At 37.9% G+C, this 22352-nt stretch overlaps 1 long non-coding RNA gene across 3 annotated transcripts in view; it reads left to right on the top strand.

The window, feature by feature from the left end:
- The window catches only part of LOC135204320 (uncharacterized), a 313217-nt gene extending 295057 nt beyond the window's left edge, over positions 1–18160 (top strand). For all 3 annotated transcript variants that reach the window (XR_010312176.1, XR_010312174.1, XR_010312175.1), the window contains 2 exons: positions 14344–14420; positions 16001–18160. This is a non-coding gene — a long non-coding RNA (uncharacterized LOC135204320). The remainder of the gene's footprint in view (positions 1–14343; positions 14421–16000) is intronic.
- Positions 18161–22352: the final 4192 nt, after the last annotated feature.

Below are 22352 nucleotides of genomic sequence, written 5' to 3' on the forward strand. Positions count from 1 at the left end.
GCTGTCTCCTCGCGATCCGCTTATAATCTTAGAGCAGAAGTATGTCGCAAGTGTTTTATGAGGTACTCGAATAAGAAGGGCGCTATCAAGCGCTGGAAAACAGCGACGAAAATCGCAAAAACTGAGCGTACACGTAGGTACCTACCTAGGTACCTGCCACGGGGTCATACACCCGGAGTAACCCCGTGTGCACCAGCAGTACCTACTCTGCTGAAAGTGGTTCGCTCATCTGCCAATTCGTCAACAGCATATCCTAACGGCTTCGGTAGTTCGGAGCAGAGCCATTTTTGCTTCCTTCTGTCGAGAGAGAGAGAGAGAGAGAGAGAGAGAATAACGGGAACTGCGTTGCTCGAAAACGCACCTTAGTGTCTTCGGGAAAAAGGGAAGGGCTGTAAGTGTGTTCTTCCAGCCTTTTTTACAGGGAAGCTCTAAGTTTTACAGGCTAGAATTAAGTGACAATTTCCATTCTGATTTTACAGCGAAGATCCGAGTGAATTCTTACATTCTTCGGTATTTTCTGTACAGGGAAGATCTTGAGTGTATTCTTCCATGATCTCAAGTGCATTCTTCCCAACTTTTTTTTACAGGAAGATCCGAGTGAATTCTTACATTCTTCGGTATTTTCTGTACAGGGAAGATCTTGAGTGTATTCTTCCATGATCTCAAGTGCATTCTTCCCAACTTTTTTTTACAGGAAGATCCGAGTGAATTCTTACATTCTTCCGTATTTTCTGTACAGGGAAGATCTTGAGTGTATTCTTCCATGATCTCAAGTGCATTCTTCCCAACTTTTTTTTATAGGAAGATCCGAGTGAATTCTTACATTCTTCCGTATTTTCTGTACAGGGAAGATCTTGAGTGTATTCTTCCAATCTTTTCACAGGGAATATCTTAAGTTTTCCAGGAAAGACCTGCATTTTACAGGGAAGATTTATGTGAAGTTTCCCATTTTAATTCTACCAGGAAGATAGAAGTTTTACAGGGAAGGTCACAGTAAATGATTCTTCCTTTCTATATTTACAGGGAAGATCCCAGTGAATTCTGACATTCTTCAGTATTTTTACATTAAAGTTGAGCAGTTATTATCTTCCTCGCAATTAAATTCCCCAAAAGTCGTGGATCAGTAAAAAGAAAAAATAATATAAACTTACAGCAGCTTGCAAGATCGTATTTCACACGACGATAACCGCAGAAGTGTCGTCTGATTTCTCGATGTTCAGGGAAGCAGAGAAATTGATCAAATAAAGAAAAAATCATAAATTTCCTGAGAGGGAAAAAAAAACTGCGACTACGTAAAACGGAAAATACCATTTGGTGAGAGTTGTGCCATTATATAATATATATATATATATATATATATATATATATATATATATATATATATATATATATATATATATATAAGTTTAGTCTGTCTTCTCAACTTCTATATATATATTTTTTATGTGAAGACAAGGTTCATTAACGTAAGAGTGTAATTAGTTTACAACTGGCAAAAGTTGATTGCAGGTTTCAGCTCAGTTCATTCCTTTATGTCTCCTCCTGAAAAGGCTAACGAGTGGAAAATATAGGCATTTCCAATCAACTTCTTTGCTGGAATGAAAAGCTACCGTAAGACCTCACTCGGAAACACTTATACAGAACGAAAGAAAAGAGACAAGCTCTTTTATTCTCCCCCGCCTTCCATATTCCGCGCGCGAAAAGATGCGGTGACGTCAAGCGGGAAAGCTTGCGAACGGAGACAAATTAGCTTATGTTTTTCAACCAACTTCCGTATTCCGCGAGTGAAAAGGTCCAGTGACGTGGCAACGCTTACAAAACGAAGATAAGTTAATAAGCTCTTTTCGTTTCCGACGCCGATACGCTTACAAAGGGAGGCAAAAAACTAATAACTTTTTGAAACCGATTCGGTGACGTCACGCGGGAAAGCTCCCAGATGAGGAAGGAGTTGGTGCACTGGGGTGGGTTGGTGGGGTGAGGACCACGGTTTGTGCCACTGGACACGACGATAGCAGTTGACAAATAGGGAGCGAGCCAGTCAGCAAGCGAGCGAGCGCCTGCCGCCACTCGCAAAGGTTTATACTTAACTGTTTGAGCTTGGGGTCAGTGGCAGTAGTAGCAGCGACTCACTTGTGACTTGCATAGCGGAGGAAGAGGAATATGAACATCAGACGCTGTTCCAAGGCTCAAGTTGACACGACCCCAGCCGTCGATTTCCTGCTCGCTTCGTGGCCTGCATCTGAGACTGATTAAAAAACAATGACACTATTATTATTATTTTTATTAAGATGAACCCAAATTCGTGTGTAACAAGCCCACGAGCTAGTCCACACACTTGAAATTCCAGTCATTTTCAAAGAACATTGCAGTGTCCATTCGATAGATGTAACATAAGGTAATGAGAATCAGATCGAGGAGAGATCGTCTATTAGAAAAGCAGATAAATTAATGATTAATAAATGAATAAAAATGTAATTAAAATATGAAAATACAAGTTGGATTATATCAGGATTATCGCTTGAACTTTTGAAATTCCATAGATAGCAAAAGCAAGATTGGTCGAAGTGTACCAGTCCTTCATGCAAACAGAAGTTTATTTTACATTCTAAAGAAGATGGACGAGTTTTCCTAATTAATTACTGAAAGATTCGAGTTATTTTTTTAGCATTCGGCGTAATAATTTGTCGTATCTGCTTAATCTAAAGCGTTAATAGACACTTATAGCAAAAGTAAATATGAATTGATTCTGAGTACTAGATAGATAGATAGGTGTTAGAATACTTTTAAGTACACACATTTTAACTCGGGACCTCGTTGCCATTATGGGTGGTGGGTTCGACTCCCGCTACCGGACATCAGAATTGCTTCGTATTTCTTTCACTTGGATCTAAGGCTTTATGGTGGCAAGGTATCCAAAAAGTGTGAAGAATCCGGGAAGTGAAGAGAGCATTGTGGCTATATTACAGTTACATGCAGTGACATTAGTTCCTGTAAACAAGCATTTACGCATAAACACATATATGCAAATTACGCAACAGCAAGTAATGATAAGGTAGTAATAACTAGCGCACTAGGTTAATCTTTTGATAAACTTCCGCTATTATTGAAAGAAATGATATAACTGCGTCGCAACCGTTGTAATAGCCTTGGGAAACCGCTAAACAGGAGCAAAAAACTGAAGCGTTTTAAGAAAATCATGACAAAAATCGATCTCTGTATTTTTGCCAACGAAATCTTGTACGTTGTTAGAACGTATGTATGAAGCGAAGAACATTTTTCTCTCTTATTAATAATTGATTGATTTAGCTGTCTATATGGCGTCGTCGTCGACTCGGCACATGCGCAGAGGGTTTCTCCATTAAGTGCTAAATTCAGGAGACTATTTTAAACCTTACGCGCGTTTATGTCGGTATACTGGATGTTCGATGTTGCTGATTCACGCCAATTAATCTCTCACCTTTTTTTTCTTTGTTTTCGCAAGGTTAACATTCATTCAGTTCTTTAACGTTTTCAGAGCATTCAGCTTTACTTTTAGGATCTGGATGGTAAACGCTCAAGACTCGAGATCTTAAATTTGATAAAGTTACGGCACGGCGACCTCCATGAAGGGGGGGCCGGGTATGACTGGTGAACTGACCGGGTCTGCATCGCGACCGAACCCATATATTTCTGATGACTGGGATCTCTTGAATTAAGGCTTTGTCTGAAAGCTAAGCTCCTACTACTATATTATGTAACTCTTTGTCCATATTTCGTAACTCTTTTTTTTTTTTTTTTTTTTTTTCCTGGTCCAAACAGTCTTGGAATTGTAATTGGTTTTATGCACTTCGTTCGTCCTTTCTGCCAATGCGCGTGTGCGTCTTTTTTTTTTTTTTTTTTTTTTTTAGCATACCCAAATGAAATGGAAATGATCGTAAGATGAATAGAAATGAGAGAGAGGCGGGGGATCTGGAAGGATGAGGGTTTAAAATTATTTATAAGATATATCTTACCATCTCATGTTTTATGTCAGTGTTAGATAGAACCCGTGGAGAAGAGAGAGAGAGAGAGAGAGAGAGAGAGAGAGAGAGAGCGGCCTTAATTAAGATATCAAATGTAATAGCTATACTCTGACACCTGAGATTAATCATTTGAATATATCTGGACATCAAATAGGAAATTAGGTATGAATAAAAAATATCGCAACGTAAAATTATACATTTTTGCTTCTGTTTAATCTAGCTGTAAGCCGGCACGGGCTCTTGCTTCGTAAGTAAGTTTCGTGCCTTTCTGTGTAGCCTAGACCCTCTCAGGCTGGACTTGGTCCTATCTGTACTTCTGTCCATTTTCCCGTTCCTTGGCCACAGAGATTAGTGACAGTTTAATATCATCTAATATTTATTTTCGGAAACACCAGTGAAAAAAGACTAATAAAAGGTGTCTTCTGGTCTTAATCGAAGAACTGACATGAAAATAGAAAGATTTTTTGATAGAATAGGCGAATGATTGTGTAAAAAGTTGGATAAAATAAGATTTGGATGAATAAACGACAAATTAATAGCATATTGCAGTAGATTCCAGGAGAAAGAGATTCCAGTATATCGTAATACCGCAAATGATCTCGTGGAATAGAACTTCACAAAACTTGTAATACACAGTCAATAACTAGTTTAAATAACAAAACATCAGAATACGCAGCCGTGGTTTATAGAATCACTTAAAGAACTTTACAAAACGTCTAATACACAGTCAATAACTAGTTTAAATAACAAAACATCAGAGGACGCAGCCGTGGTTTATAAAAATCATTTACAGCACAAGAAATTCATTATATAGAAAGCAGTAAAGTCAACATTTTACATTTTAAACAAATTAATTTTATCCATCAAGAGAAGAGTAAGTTACTTGAGAGGGTAAACGCAGAGTTAACCGGGCTTGTCATTGCCTCATTGCCGAGAGGCGCCAATTCCTGTTATTCCATTGCAAGGCAGCCATACGCGAGGCATTCGGAGATGTGCAGAGCGATTGCAGAGTCAATGGACCATAAGCAGAGCAGGAGATGGAAACAGAAGCAAAGAGAAACAGAGGCCGAACCGGGTGAACGAAAGGAGACGAACCTTACAAAAAAAAAAAAAAAAAAAAAAAAAAAAAAGAAGGAAACGTTTGGTGGCGTGCCTCAGGATTGCAATGGAGACCCCCCCCCCTCTCTCTCTCTCTCTCTCTCTCTCTCTCTCTCTCTCTCTCGTTATTTCAAGGTCAACGCCTTCCATTGTCAAACAGTTACATTTTAGTACTAAGTAACAGCGGCCAGCCACGTAGTGTGGGGGGGGGGGGGGGCGAAGGAACGTACACACACATAGCTGATGATTAAGTGAGCATACACACATACAAACATATATATATATATATATATATATATATATATATATATATATATATATATATAAATATTAATAGTTAGAGGAAAGATTATCTCGTCTGTTTTAAGAGATCTGACAATTGAGTATCGCTGGTCAGAGTGCTGTTTTATTACTCCGTCTGTTTTGAGAAATAACATACGCGGAAGCTGCCTCTACACGCGCGCAAGAACGTTTGTGTGTGTGTGTGCGCGCGCGTGCATATGTGTATGTATGTATATATATATATATATATATATATATATATACACATAAATATTTATATATATATATATATATGTATATATTATGTATAAAACATATTTTATTTTTTTCGCATATAATAAATATTCTTTGGACGTATGGGCGTGCGCCCAATCCTAAACACACATATGTGCCCATTGTGTTATAAGCAGGTCTTTTTTAAGAGAGAGAAAAAGAGAATTATAACGTTATCCGAAGAGCAAAGATTTAATAAGAAAAAAAACAAGCTCTCTCTCTCTCTCATCATCATTACCCAAGAGCAAACGAATCTTCTTCGGCGAAGGCTCGAAATTCATTGAAGATTGTCGTCACTCCCGGGAACGATAAGGTCGTTAGTCTTAACTGTTGCGATGAGAATGCCACCTCAGGGGAAAAAGAAAAAAAAAAGAACCGCCTTTGAACCCCCCGCAAGTGTGTGTGTGCGTGCGTATGTGTGTGTGTGTCAGTCGACGACCGACATAGTTTGTGAACACACAACAACCTCCTCTCCGTAGCGTTCTCTTCCGGAAGGCGCCGTTCATTGCCGCCGATAGGCTGGTGGTGGTAGTGGCTGTTTTCCGTTGCGACTCTGTTTTTCCACGGCGAGTTCAATCGCACGTCCGCGCAAACGCCAACTTATCCTAGGCCTAGGTTGACTTATCGAAGGACGAACCTGTCGCCCTCGATATAAGAAGAGCTAAGGGAAGATGTTTTATTCAAAGCACAGCAAACGGGGCGAAGAGGCTGCTGACCTCCGTAAACCCTTCCACCACCGCCCACCCCTCCCCCCCGTATCCCCAAACCCCCAAACCCCGGCCATCTGACGGGGACCCGTGGAAGCCCGTATTTTAACGGTAAGTTACGTAGAGGAATGAATCTTCATTCCTCTCCTCAGCGGCGATTATGCCATTAAGATTCCTCCACTGCCGTCGGGGAAATCATCAGTTCGAAATGATAATAATTCTTCGTCATCATTATCTTTTATATTTGTGGAGATAAGCAGTAAGTCATTGATAAAAAGATACAAAAATGGGGTGACGTATCGGCATCCTGATGAATCAGGTAGGCAGGCGTCAGAAACTGACTGTTATTCACAGCAGTGAGGTTGGAGGCCGATACTCGATTCATTTTCTTAAAAAAAAAAAAAAAAAAAAAAAAAGTCCTGTGTACCCAAGAGAGAAATAGAGACGAGGAAAAAAGTGTAGCCAACGAGTTTTTTTTTTTTTTTTTTTTGGGGGGGGGTGGTTTGGTGAAGGGGGAGGGGGAGGTTGAGCAAGATAGAAACTTGACATCTGCATTGATGTTTATTGCTCTATGAAGCTTCCTGGGGCAATGAATTGCATGTGAAGAGCATCAGTGGCCGGGGAGGGGGGGAGGCGTTCGGAGGGTGGAGGGGAGGAGGTGAAGGACCCGCCACCTCCCTCCAGCCAGCTTTCATGAAATCATAGCGGAATACGTTTACAACTATAGGTATAACAGCAGTTCCTCTCTCTCTCTCTCTCTCTCTCTCTCTCTCTCTCTCTCTCTCTCTCTCTCTCTCTCTCTCTCTGTGGAGAACTGTCATTGCGAAGGCATATGTCTTCTGAGACTGAGGAGGGAGAACAGTTAAAACATTTCTAAAACAGGAAGTCCTTTACCAGTCATGCCCAGTCAGTCTTCAAGGAACACGTTGTTGTCTACAAGGAATTTATTTCATTGCAAGATTGTTGCATAGAATGACTTGCATCGGGGCATTCTCGAACGCATGAGGGAGGGTATCAGTCACAAAATTCTCGGTCAAACAGCAACCATAAATGACGTGCGAATGAGATATCTTCAACTGTGAATCCATCTTTCGTTATTATTTGCATATGTAAAGGTTTTGAAACGCATGTCAACGTTCAGTGTTCTTCCTTGACCCCGTAGGGGGATAGTGCCGTCAGTGCACCTCATGCGGTGCTCTGTAGGCATTACTCTTAAGGTTCTTTGCAGCGTGCCTTCAGCTGCAACCCCTTTCGTTCCTCTTACTGTACCTCCTTTCATATTCTCTTTCTTCCATTCTTACTTTCCACCCTCTCCCAACAATTGAGTCATAGTGCAACTGCTTTGAGGTTTTCTTCCTTTTCAAACCTTTATTTGTCCATTTCCGTTTCAGCCCTGAAAGCTTCATAGGTCGCAGTGTTTGGCCTTTGTCCTAAATTCTGTCATCAGTTCAATTCCTCCCTGAATGTCTGTTGTTGTTCTAACAACCATAGACATTTTTGAAAGCACAGCCAAGTGTCTAGATTTTAGTAATGTGTGGAGGACAGCAGGAAATACCTTACAGTGTCTTGATGAAAGTGATCAGGAACAAAGGACAACTGCCACCACCTGCCAAAGAGAGAAAGACAAATGCCTTTTGCCACTTTTTGTTAACTACCATAAGTTATAACATTAGATGTCTTGTCACGGAGAAGAAACTAAATCAATGACAGTTGTTGTTGACTCACAGGTAGAATACGAAATCAGGTTATGACATCTGTTTCTTTCCTTCCTGTCGAAAAAAAAACTCCTATGACATCTGCTGCTGTATATCAGACAAATTAACTAGGGCCGTAGTAACTGCTAGTATGTTGCCTTGGAAAAGCCAATTTGATTGTATCCCGTATGTTTATTAATTAAAAAAAAAACAGCAGAAGCCAGTAAATCCACTCTGACCTGTTGAAGAAAAACTATGGCAGTTGTTTTAACCGGTCAGAAAACAAATGCTTTATCATGTGTCTGTTAAGAAGAAATAAAGATGAAAAAACAAAGCCGAACTGCTTACTTCTTTAGAGAGAGAGAGAGTGAGAGAGCCATGAACTCTGTGGTCATCATACGAGTGTCATGTGTCAGAATAAAAAAAGGAAAAAAAAAAAAAGAGGCAATATCACCGTCCCTCACCTAACAGAGAGATTGATATAAAAAGTTTTGGAATTACCTTCCACTTCTAAGATAAAAGGTGCACTGTAGGCATTACTAAAGGTCCTTTTGCAACGTCCCTTCGGTCCGTTTTAGCACTGAATGAATGACCTCGTAGGTCCTAGCTCTTGGCCTTTTTCTAAAGTTCTATATCCCATACCATTCCGTTCTTCTACGGGCTGCTCTAGCAGCAAGAGCCCTTGCTGGCATAAGGTCAGCTTAATCTAACGAAACATTCCGTTTTGAGATAGACGGTATATAACGAAATCCATGGAATCTGCAACTGCTTATCAGAGGAAAAATCAGGCCTTGACTCCTGCAAGGGAGCAAAGATCGGGAAATGTGTTGTATTTCAGGAGAGAGAGAGAGAGAGAGAGAGAGAGAGAGAGAGAGAGAGAGAGAGAGAGAGAGAGAGAGAGAGAGAGAGAGAGAGAGAGAGAGAGTCACGCCACCTCTTGTCACCTGTCGGGAAAAATGAGACAAAAGCGCCAACACCTGCAGGTTCTCATAAATTGAAACACAAATCAAAGTTCATGACGATCTGAAGTCAACCCGCCAGAGGATAGACTAACCAAGACATCCGTTGTCCCGTGTTAAGTTAAACATCTGTTGTCACTATTAAATAATTAAACATAGCCCATACATCTGCTTTCTCAAAAGTTAAGTATATCTTAGTTTTACCAGACCACTGAGCTGATCAACAGCTCTCCTAGGGCTGGCCCGAAGGATTAGATATTTTTATGTGGCTAGGAACCAATTGGTCACCTAGCAACGGGACCTACAGCTTATTGTGGTATCCGAACCACATTTTATCGAGAAATGAATTTCTATCACCAGAAATACATTCCTCTGATTCCACGTTGGCCGCGCCGAGAATCGAACTTAGGATCACCGGATTGGTAGCCGAGCGCGAAAATCACTCGTCCAACGAGGAACTTGTCCCCCAAACCCCCCCCCCCCCCCACCCCCCCCCCCCCCCAACCTCCAAATGTTCTGTGACATCCAGTGTCAATTTTCAAAGTAGAGAGACGGGATGTCAAAACTGATGTCTCATATAAGGGGGAGAGAGAAAGAGAAAAGAGGCAATGATGCTTGATGTCACCTGCCCGAAGAAAAATCAAGGACTGTGGAACTTGTTTCCAATTAGATGATAAACCAAACTCCAGTAATAACTGCACTTACCACAGGGGAAAAATACGAAGGAATGACACGTGCTGTCTACTATCATAGAAAAAATAAAAAGCCACAGCGTTTTCTGTTACATGTCGGCAAGAGAAATGGATGAGGATTTACTTTTTTACCATTTCCATATAACAAATTTTAGTAATATACGAATGAAAACTTCATTCCTGTTTTCTATAGTACCAATTATTTACCTCTTTCCTGTCAGGAATTGTGAAAGTGCCCAGTAATTGATACAGGAATACCTCACTTCTGACTGACTTAGGTGATGCAACAGTTTTTGTATTACGAGCAGATTCAATGGGATTATAAGCGAAGCACCTGCGTCGTTTAATGATACCGTTTAGGCAAAATTAAAGTTCCTTAATACGAAAAAACACCAGTTTATTCAAGGAGACCAGATGTTTTTATGTATTGGCACAGGATATAGGTACGGCAGCCGTATCCTTGATTGCGATAGATATTGGTACGGCAGTGAATTGCGCATGCGTCAATTTCAGACTTCCTGCCGTACAAATAACATCGTGTATAGTAGGGGTACGTCAGATTCTGTCAGTGGTGCCGTATTGTGTTATTGACTTTCTGCAGATATGGTAGTTTGCTAATCATGCAACAGTTACCGTGCACTGTTGCTAAGAGATATAGGTACGGCACTAGTGACAGTAGTAATAATAGTCGAACTGAATTGTTCCGCTGGACATGTTCAATTCGAAATGTCAAAGTGAAGCACCATACTGTCATCACCAAAGCACCAAAACATTTTGACAGTAAAGGAAAATATGAAAAATCCCAATAATACTTAAACATACTTAGATTTTGACTATATACCACATGAAAAATAAAACTAATCTATCTGTGTACTTCATATCTTCTTTGAATGTCTCTGAACCGTGTCATAATACACCGGTTTTCGCCGAAAAACAGATGTTTTCAGGTTTCAACAAGCTGAAAAAGCAATAGATGTCTACGAAGAGTCAAACTTCCAGAAATTGTATATCCGTAGATCATGAACGATCGAATCGGCCCCGAAAAGAGCTCGAAGAGAAGATTCAAAGAGAACTTGAAGTACTACACAGAAACCGTGCTCTGATGTATTCATGGTAGTAGGGAAAACTACCAAAGTCAATCCTCTGGTAAACGCCCTAATCAATCCTAAGTAATCATCTAAATCAGGTGCATATTAACAGCATGTTTCCCATATTGGACGCTACTGACTGCTGCACTGCCTTAGGGCCCTTTCACACTATGCGATTCTTGTCGGACCAAGATACGATTGCAGTGCCTGATCTAAATGCGACACAAAATTGCGCAAATCGTACATTTGTCCGACTGCCGTACAAACTGATCCAATTTTTGACAAGCGCTTGCAGTCTGCTCTTAGCCTGTAGTGGTGACTAGATGGACAGGAGGAGAAAATGATTGTCTTTATTTATTACATTTGAGAAAAAAGAAGAGACACCCTAGAATTCACTGGGTACACCCTTTGAATACACAAAGGCACTTGCATGGCGCATTTGCCACAATTTTCGAGGAGCTGAAGAGAGATAATGATAAATTTTTCAATTACTTCAGAATGTCTAAAACAACCTTTGAGGAACTCTTGTCACGTCTACATGACCAGTTGCTAAAAGAAATACGACATCAGAGATGATATTTCGCCAGCACAACTTCTGGCAGTTACCATCAAGTAAGAGGAAATAATATGGACCTTTCCTTGTAAATTTGCTTTTCCATATAGAAATTAAAAAAAGAGATGAAAACAACTAGTGTTAGCTGAAACATCTCTATTTATCAAAAGTATAAACTGATATATCTATATAAAAAACTAAAATCTTTTACTTTGATATAAAAAATCCATATCTCTCTCTGTTTCATTAATTAATGTAAATAAAACGTAAGTGTTAACTATAAAAACTTCTCAAAAAATCATATATATCGAAATCAAAAGCCGATAACCTTCTAATAATTTCAGTATCAAAACGTATATGTAACTTAAATGAAAAAAACATTAAATCATTTAGTAAATCATTTCTCAGTAGTTTATACTTAAGCCATCCATACCTGTAGTTCTTTCTTATTTACGAATAACACTATTGTTATTATTATTATTGTATGGTGTTTTTTCGTTGCATGGAACCAGTGGTTATTCAGCAACGGGAATAACACTATTTATATCCCTCAAATGTTTTCAATACCCAATGCACCCGATCACCAGAAGCAGTGGAAGTCTACTGCTGTCGCACGTATATGCAGGAAAAAATCGCATAGTGTGAAGACACGTATTGAAGGCAATGGCCAACTGCAATCGCGTCTGGGTGCAGCACCGGACATGGCCAGTGGGGCCTGTCGGCTGTAATGCGATGCCGGACCGGCAAATTTGCCGGACCGACATAGTGTGAAAAGGTACATTAGAGATAATAGTCGACTGCTAGTCGCATGTAGGTCCGACATCGTGTCGCATTGACGTACGACATAGTGTGAAAGGGCCCTTACTAGCTAAGCTTCAAATCTTTGAATCATCTCTTCGGAGCTCTTTTCAGGGCCGATTCGATCGTTCGTAACCTACGGATATACCATTTCTGGAACTTTGCCTCTTCATAGGCGTCTATTGCCCTTTTCAGCTTGTTGAAACCTGAAAAAATGTTTTGTCGTCATTTTCTTGCTGTCACTGATATGCCTCAGGCGGTAAACAAGGGTTCGCGCATGCGCAATACACTTCCGTACCAATATCCATCATAATCAGGGATACGGCTGCCGTACCAATATCCAGTTCGTTATGGATTTTAGGTATATAACAAATGTACCTGACTTTAACTCGTACTCAATGTAGATGTTGCGAGACAAGTTACCTCATACCACCATGAAATGAAAAAAAAAGTATCAAACTTTCTTAATCCCAATCAAAAGAGTCCCAGAATCGCCAGTGTTATCATCATCAAAGTAATTATTTGAGAGCAAGAAACGGAAAAGGAAAATAATATAGTCTCCCAATAAAGTAGAAATTTTCTATTATTGTGTAATACTATAGAAAACGTAAACTTTTATGGGTAACCCTTGAGAGAATATGCTACCTTCACAAGATTGAATACCGTAAGTAACTATTCAGTTACAGTGTGTATACTTGATTATTACTGGCTGATTTGGTTTTGACAATGAATATGGTGTTTAATAAATCAGTGACTTAATTAAGAACATTTAACATATCACGAACAACACTTTACTTTGATTTTTTTGACATAGACGAAAGATCCGTAGTTTTACATACATGTGTATATACAACTGTGGAATCTTTAACCATATTTTCCAACATTCTTCTGAATCCGCCAAAACATACACATGTAGATTTATAATGTTCTTGAACATCCTCTAATTAATACGTTCCTTCAAACCCTACTTGATTTAGGTTTTAGCAGGACACTGACAGATTTCATATATTCTTTAGCCACTCAACTTGAGTCAGTGTTTATCATCAAAACATAGATAGTGTGCATAAACAGTACAAAACCGACAGATTAAGTGAGGCTGAAATTACCAACTCGTCAAGCTGGAAAAGACTATTGTATAATGTTAATTAGACCATTATTTATCTTGAATATTTGAATAATTTGTATTGTTGAAAGGGTGGTATTTCTTGAAGTTGCATTGCTTATAAAACCTTGGTCATTTTGTTCAATTATCATGGTTTTCATTATATTTTTGCAACGATTACAGATTAAGATTGTTAAAAAATAGTTGTTTTAAATGACCAAGAAGGTATTTGTCACCTTTTTTGCCGGCGCAAGTGTCAGTTGGCGACCCCTGGGTTGGCCAGTGGGTCTTCATAAAAGTCAGTCGATTGGCAGTGGTGGGCGTAATCGATTAATTATTAGTAATCGATTACATCTTTTAATTTTAAAAAATCCAAGTAGTCGATTACAGTTTTTTTGAGATTTCTTTTTGTTAATATCCGTTAGGGGAGCCTTACACTGCACTTTATTTTAAAAGGATTTTCCAAATTTATTTTGCTTTCTTATAGAAAATAATAAATGTTCTTATTCGAAAACAAAAATTTATAATCTAAATAGAAGTATCAAGCTTATTTTTTGTTTCTTTGAGCTGAGACGTTTATTTTTCATTCAAAGTTTTCTTTTTTCATTTTCTTATCAGCTAGCTCTTCATATCTCCATGAACAATAAAGAATAAGAATATTCAATTTTTTTTTTTAGGATAAAGACTCTGGGAATTTTTTTCTTAATTCATTATTCATATAAATGGATTATAGATATTTACTTGTGTGCACAATGGAATAACAAACACAATACATATAGGTTTAAATTTTAACTTATTGCCAATGCCAGTCCTCAATTGTTATAATTTTCAGGGATTCTTGGCTTAGAGAGAGAGAAATAAACCATAATTGTATAAATGAATACCAAGTACCTCTGGACTTGATTATACTATAGTAGTACGTGTAATGTACCCGTTTCCTGTGAAAGTAATCGTTAAGTAATCGATTACCAATCGATTACTGATCACCAAAGTAACAGACTACCTAAGAGTTTTGCCCATCACTATGGATTGGTCTTGGTAATATGTAATGCTTTTCAAAGCCTTTTAGGGTTTAAACATGATTTTTCTTCGGCAGGTGTTGCTTGATCTTGTACCTAAACGAGAATAATCTCGGGGAAACCAACTGGATAGTGACTGTGAAATCTCTCTAAGGTAAGACATATGGATAAATTGTAAATTAATAGAATTAAATGGTATTCATAAGGAAATCAAAGTATATACAACCATGTTTTAAGATCACTTGCGCTTTATCTTTCTACTTTGGTTAATGAAGAGGCTTGAAGTAATTTAGCTTTGTATTTAAAGTACTATACATTTTGAAACAAATACAAGGTATTTCTACAGAAGCAATCCGCGGTGGCCTAGACTATAGCAATTGACGTTTTCCTATGTTATTTTACTTGCTGAACAAAAATTTAAAGTAATATTTATTCGGACGACTGTAATTAACCCCCAGGGGCCAGTACTAAACACGGCGAAATACATTGGACGCCCCAATCCCTAGTGGATGTCGTATCCGCAGTTATGTTCCTTGCAGTTCGTGCGGAACTATTCTTTAGAATTATCTTGCAAGGAACGTAACCGCGGATACGATATCCACCAGGGATTGGTGCGTCCAATGTATTTCGCCGTGTTTAGTGCTGGCCCCTGGGGGCTAATTACAGTCGTCCGAATAAATATTACTTTCAATTCTTGTTCAGTAGGTAAAACTGCATAGAAAAACCGCAACTGCCATAGTCTGGGCCGCCGCGGATAGGTACAATTGGATTATTTTTGGATATGTAAATTAAGGATGGGTTAGTCGGTTAATTACTATACAGTAAAATTCGTTAAAGCGAATTCCAGGGCGACTGTCATCTGCAATTCGTTAAAGGCATCATTCGTTATAAAAGGAGGTACTTGAAATGATTGGATGACCTCCCTTATTTTGATACAGAATGAAATCCACACGATAAAGTATCGATCCTCTTAAGTGTGTCAAGATTTCCAATACAGTTTAAGAACTGTGTATGTATCTTAATCTTTAAAATCAAATTGAATTTGTAGTTTTTTTTCCTTTTGATACTTTTGAGAAAGTACCGCTGCATATTATTTCTTTAACTTTACTGGGGTAACAGTTGTTTGATGGTTAACAATAAAATGATCACTTCGTTACAACAGGCCTGTTTTACTAATAATACCGTCACCGGGAAGTACAAAATAGTTCGTTTATACACCTGATTTCGTAATAATTCTTAAAATACCCACATGAAGTTCATTTATTTGAACTGGAACCCGGGAATTCTCTTGCATTCGTTACAAGCCTGTACGTTATAAACGAGCTTACTGATTATCAATTTAGGGAAATGAAATAAAGATCAGGTTAGTCAAAGGTTGGTTGATGTAAAGTTAACCAGTATATCAAGGTAGGTTAGGTCTTTCAGTTGATCTGTGTAGGTTAATTCCAACATAATAGGTTGCAAGACAACTTGTCTAGTGAGGTATATAGCAAATCCATTTTTTGATTTGCCAGGACTTAATCTGGAGCTACGTAAGCCTGTAAAATGCTCGGGTAGTGAGGAGTCAGTGCTTCTTTTTGCCCAACATCATATGAGGTGACCTGCTTGTAAACTTATAACTTGAGTATTTAAAGAAACTGAACCAATGTATCTGTGGTCTATTGTTGAGGTCCATAGAAAAATATACAGACAATGAAAATGTAATATGGTAATTGAATTATTTTCTTTTTTCAGCGTTGGAACTTGGAATGGTCTGGACAACCAGGTACTGTTAAGAATTGGAGAGGCCTCTGCTAGCAACATCGTCTACTGCAGGAATACCCGAACCCCAGTGAACTGAAATTAAGTGTCAGGGAGTGACACTGAATCTGGTGTAGATAACTGGAACAGATGTCATTTTATTATTATAACTATTCAGTAGATGCACCCTATTCATATAGAACAAGCTCACCAAAGGGGTCATTAACTTGAAATTCAAACTTCCAAAGAGCAGGGTGTTCATTAGGAAGAAGCAAGAGGAAGTAAAGGGAAATATAGAAAAGGTATCACATAGAAAAAAAAAAACATATCCACCCACTCCAATATCCTGAAGTTTATAGATAATTGTCTTGTGATTTACTTAATCGAAAACAGCACTAAAATCTATTTGAATTACACTGCACTCAAAACCCTTATCATTAGTTCTCAGGCGAAATTCATTCTTGTTTTAGTGAGTATTCAATATTATTGAGGACCTAAATAGTCACACATTTGGCAAACTTATATTTGAGGTTAGGAAATATTTCTGTGAAGCCGTGTCTCGACATTTAATTTCCAGTATTGTCCTTGCGAAACACGTTCTTTTTTTTCAGTTATTTGTAGTATTAACGGAAAAGTGTATTAAAATGATTCTTATATAGAGCATTTATAACTCCGACTAGTATAAAGATAGTCTACTGCCGGTTGTGTATGGGCCAAATTTCCTATTCATTACTGAAATACTAAATTTGTTGCGTCAAGATATTTTGAAAACTTTGAGCTTTGATTGTCAACATTCAGTTCATGGGAGATGATTCTGGTGTTTTCACTTGTTCCAGTCAGCCTTCTTTTACTCATTTTTATTGCAAGTCACTAACAGGACCTCTGTTCATATCTGGCAATGGTTAAGACGTTGACTTTAGATGGAAAAGGAGTGATTAAATGTAGGGTAAATAGCTAAAGTTAATATTTTGTAATGAGGAGGTAATTGGCACATGTAGGTCTCTGTTTATGTTTGCAGTTTTAGAGTAAATATTTTCGTTGGTCGCGAGATAGCGAGTTGAATCCTGTATGTTTGTGCATTTGCAGGTGAATTGCGAGTAATTTTAGCATCGTATCATTCTTTTGCATTTTATACTACAATTATTAAAACCAGTGTATTCCCATAAATCTGATGGATATAAGCTGTAATGTGACCTGTGTATTTTTGTAGTTATTTTTTTTTTAGATTTTGTCATCATTTTTACTATATTTTTGTAACTCAAAATGTAATGAGATGGACCTTAAGGGTTGAGTATCCAAAACATTCTATATTTAAGTGATTATTTTTCAACTCTTGCCAGTCATCTTCAAACTGCATTAACAGTGTTTCAGCTTTTACAGTACTGGAGTAAATAGGTATATTTAGATATTAACTGATATATTAGACTAATAGAAGCATTAAATGCAGACGAGCATAAAGTACTACTTAATAAACAAAGATTCTAACAAATATTATACTAAAAATTGGATGCAGTGGAAGTGAAACACACACACTATTCAAGGCTGTTTTCTTAACTACATGAAAATATACCCAGTCATCCTGAGTTCTCACGTTTTGTGGCACCGCTGAGAGAAATGAGACATTTTCAAGAGAAAACGAAGTATTCGACATTTTTCATGACTCGTGGAAAATGCCATTGTAAATGTATTCTTGAAAATGCCCCAATTCCCAACGGTGCCCCACTACATGGGAACTCAGGATTACAGGGTATGTTTTCATATAGCTAAGAAAACAGCCTTGAATAGTTTCATTTCCACTGGATCCAATTTTAGCATAACATTTGTTTAACTCTTTGCTTATTAAGTTGTACTTTATTTTATGTGCGTCTGTATTTCAGCTGCATTTGATGCTTCTGTTAGTCTGATATCAGTTAATATCTAAATATACTTATTTACTCCAGTACTTTAGAAGCTGAATTCCTGTTAATGCAGTTTGAAGATGACTCGGAAGAGTTGGAAACTCTGGTCACTTCAAGTTCTTTTCGTCTTATGATTTCTTTTGGGCACTATGGTAACTATCGAACAATGCATAAAGTAGGGTACAACTTGTATGTATAACAACTGGTATAAATTGTAAACATGTATAACATTTTTATGTTATGAAAATAAAATCACCAATGGATGTAAGCTCTCTATTCATCAACTTATGGTATACAAATAAAAGATGAAACTAAAATTCACAATAACAAGCTAAGTATTTCCCAACCCTCAACGTTCGTATGACCGAGTATTCTCCTCAAACGCCCCCCTCCCCCTCCCCCTCCCCGCACCGGCAAATGCCTCCAGTACCCTCTTACGAAAGGGCCAAAGAGCTCCATTTATGAAATAGACCTCTAGCTCTTAACCAGTAAGAAACCCCAGGTTCATTTAGACAGTTTATTCTCTTATGTACAGAACTCATTCACTCTCCACTAACGGAATGAGAGCAGCAACCTCTGAACTGGCGCACAGCCAAAATAGCTGAACTGTGTGACCTGGTAATTCATATAGGACCACTTGGTCACGTCTCAAATCCGGTCTTCTCTCAGTGGGTTTTTTCTTAATTAGTTAATCCATGGAAACAATTGTCATGCTATTTTATTCAGTGCTTACGGCATAAAACTCAAAATTTAACACCTCAAATTTAAAATTTACCTTTAAACCTCCTTGGAAAACTTGAGTTGGCTATACAGGGAAAAATTGGCTGACATTGTTACTGTAATATGTACGTATTCAAGACTGAGATCTACATAATTTGGCGTAAGGAAAACAAAGAAAAATTTCTTAAAATCTTTTATTGTAGGAGACTGAGATGTCACACATGATACAGGTTTTGGTACAAACATTTTGGCAGTTAGGTTAGATGAGATATGAGTACACGTCTAAATCAATGACAAAAAAAAAAAAAAAAAAAAAAAACTTGGCATAAAGATAAATTCTCATTTTCTGAAACATTCGAAATTCCCATTTTCTGATAACTTCGAAATTCCCATTTTCTGATAACTTCGAAGTTGAACAGTGGCTACAAAAGTCATGGCTTGTCAGTCATTAGTGTTTTGATAAAGAGGAGGAAAAGGAAAGCCCACCAAGACCCAGCCCTGTCCCACCTAGTAACTGGACACTTAAAAACAAAAAAAAATTCTGAATAAACTAGGTTACTAGGTCCTTGAATGCTTTCCTTGTCCTTCATTTATTTTTTTCCCTTTTTTTTACAATCAAAGCAATAATTATGATTTACAGACACCTGGAACAGTATGAAGATCTTTTGAAGGTTAATACTAATCTGACTTATTACCAAGAAGCTGTAAATCTAAGTTGGGGGCGGGAATTATAAAGCTTTGCTTTGAAAAATTGTTAATAGCTGAAAAAAGTGGGTGATTACAATCGTTATCAGCCTCATTTGCAATTTCAGTAAGAGACGTAACTCAAAAGACATCTGGAGTTCGGTGAAAAGCAGACAAGAATTCACAAGTGGCCATGAAGCCCCTCTATGATTTCGTCCCATTCCATGTCCGTGATTGAGTCGGGTAAAGAGAGAAAGAGTCGTGCAAGACTACTGCCCCGACCACCATCGCACTGCTTCCCCCAGCATAGTGGCCACATCGGACCGAAGTACACATTCGCCTTACACGCGGACCACCAAATGACTTTAGCTTCATTTGTGTCATACGTTCTCGAATAAAAACCTTCAACGAAAGCTGATAATGATTTTAAACAACATCTAGACACACATGGCTCCCATTATCAAAACAAACGGACCCATAGTATTATGGAAGACAGCTACAAAACAGCACTATGCGTCTACGCAGTAAACTGGTACTACGACGCACTTTACATTCAAGGCATCCTTACAATAGGCCTCTACACGATGGCCATCACCCACAGAGAAGATTCTTGGTAACCCATTACACTTTGGAACAGTGGAACTTTGGCAACTGCTTTTCACTAGACCTATTATATCACTTTTATTATCACAGGTACATAGTAACCTTCTTGAAACAGAAACATTACAAACCATAAGACCGATTCATTGTAACTGTATTGAACATTTATCAGATTAATAAATTACCTGAATTTTTGTAACCAGTTGCTATATTTTCTATAAACCGAATCCATAACTTATTTTAGGGTAAACTTGTGTAACTACCCTATAAATATAAGAGTTAAATTTGGCGTTAGATGCAACACATTTATTCTTAATGTGCGACGATACAGATACAGACTCATGATAGTCCTAGGTCTGAAAGTTTATTTACAATGTTCTGTGAAGAATATCTATAGAAAAAACAAAACATTATTTGTTTTATGCAATTTCTAGTCATCTGTATCATTTAAATTTCAATATTTAAAAACTGCTTTTAAAAAACGTATCACAAAACTAAGTCAGCACATTTTCTTATCTTTGGGAGTTTCACTAAATTCCTCCACCATACTGTACTAACGCAATTCAACAAACCACAAAATTCAAACACCGAGCCTAGTTAAGGGTTGACCAAAGGATCTACTCTAACGGTAAAAAATGTTAATTGCGTTTAATAAGTTAACAGGTTTAACGGTAAAAAATGTTAATTGCGTTTAATAAGTTAACAGGTTTAAAATGTTGATACCAGAGGAATGTTCTTTTAGAACAGTGGTTCTTAACCTGGGGTTGGCAGCAATTACATTCGTTATTCTCTTAATAAGAGTGAAAATTAATATTTAGAAGTTTATGAACAAATGCCAAAGTATCGCCTTATAACGTTAGTTGCCTATAGTCTACTACTCCAGCTGGACTCTGTGGGCTTAGCATGTTTTATACTTATGTACCTCCCTCCCTCCCTATGCCTCGAAAACCCCCCTAACCCCCCTTCTTTTTTCAATCTGGGAGGGAATTAAACTCATAGATGCAAGTAGGACCAACTCTTGGAGGGTGGGTGGGGGGGGGGGGGGGGCGTGGTAGTAAAAAGGTTAGGAACCACCGTTTTAAAAGATCCCATTACTTGCATTAAGGCCAATTACAGTACAGGAAATATCAACCACTTAACCAGTCATGAAGTGCACAGCTATATAACAAATGTAATTGGAAATTTACTCTTTCGCCCTATCCTTATTCATCACATATACCAGTCAGAGATTTTATATTATATATATATATATAATATATATATATATATATATAGATATAATATATATATATATATATATCATATATATATATATATAATATATATATATAGAGAGAGAGAGAGAGAGAGAAGAGAGAGAGAGAGAGAGAGAGAGAGACTAGTCGCAGTTTTCAAGTCAGCACAACATAAGTGGGCAGGAAGTAAAATATAAATTGACGACATTTTAAACACTAATGGCAAAATAACTTAAAAGGAAAACGAATTGATAACTAAACCCTAATGAAAACCATTCTTGAGAGAATTCTAATTCGAATGCTTATGAAAAAGTAAAATCTTTAAGATTTAAATACCCAGGGACTTCGCTCTGAAGCTTTCATCGGGTCCAACTACTCACAACTTGAAAGATATGACGATTAACCAGGAGACCCACTTGCCAGTCCTAATCTATTCACATGGCACAACAGCTGTTGATTTTATTAACTGTAAGGTGAAAACCTATACACTCATAATCATCAAGGTATGAAAAAACACAAGAGAAAAAGTTACTCTCAATTGAAGCTGTAGAATAGAATAGAAAAGTAATTTGGGCTTTAGGCTGACAGCCAAGCGCTGGGACCTATTAGGTTATCCAATGCTAAATGAAAAATTGAATAAGGTTACAAGTGTAGCAGGAGGAAAACCTGGCAGTTACACTATAAAACAACTGAACAATTGAAAAAGAGGGTATAAAGTAATGAAGACCACAATAGAGTTCTTCAGAACAGAAGTCTCATCACCAACCAATAAAAAATTAATACCTACCGATTCCCTGACATTAGGACAAACCAACCATATGACTAGACAAACTATTAACCCTATGGAACAATTCAACGCTTCAGTTGTCCTAGTTTACCCTTTTACAATTTCTACTGATGTGCAAGGAATAACCATTCTGGAAAAATAAAGCTGCTCATTTTCAAAATCTGACTCGAGTTGTAAGGAACCCTGGCCCGTTGCTACCCCTGATAATCAAAACTCACATTTCGAAAATTTAGATCTGGAAAACCACGCTCAATACACAAAAAGCTGTCAGGTTCTGCAGTTTCACAAACCACCTTCCCCTCTCCCTCAAAACCCACAGGAGAGAGAGAGAGAGAGAGAGAGAGAGAGGAGAGAGAGAAGAGAGAGAGAGAGAGAGAGAGAGAGAATCATCGTCCTATCATTATAATCTGATCACAGTACAC

The sequence above is a fragment of the Macrobrachium nipponense genome, chromosome 44, assembly GCF_015104395.2.
Source record: "Macrobrachium nipponense isolate FS-2020 chromosome 44, ASM1510439v2, whole genome shotgun sequence".
Lineage (NCBI taxonomy): Eukaryota > Metazoa > Arthropoda > Malacostraca > Decapoda > Palaemonidae > Macrobrachium > Macrobrachium nipponense.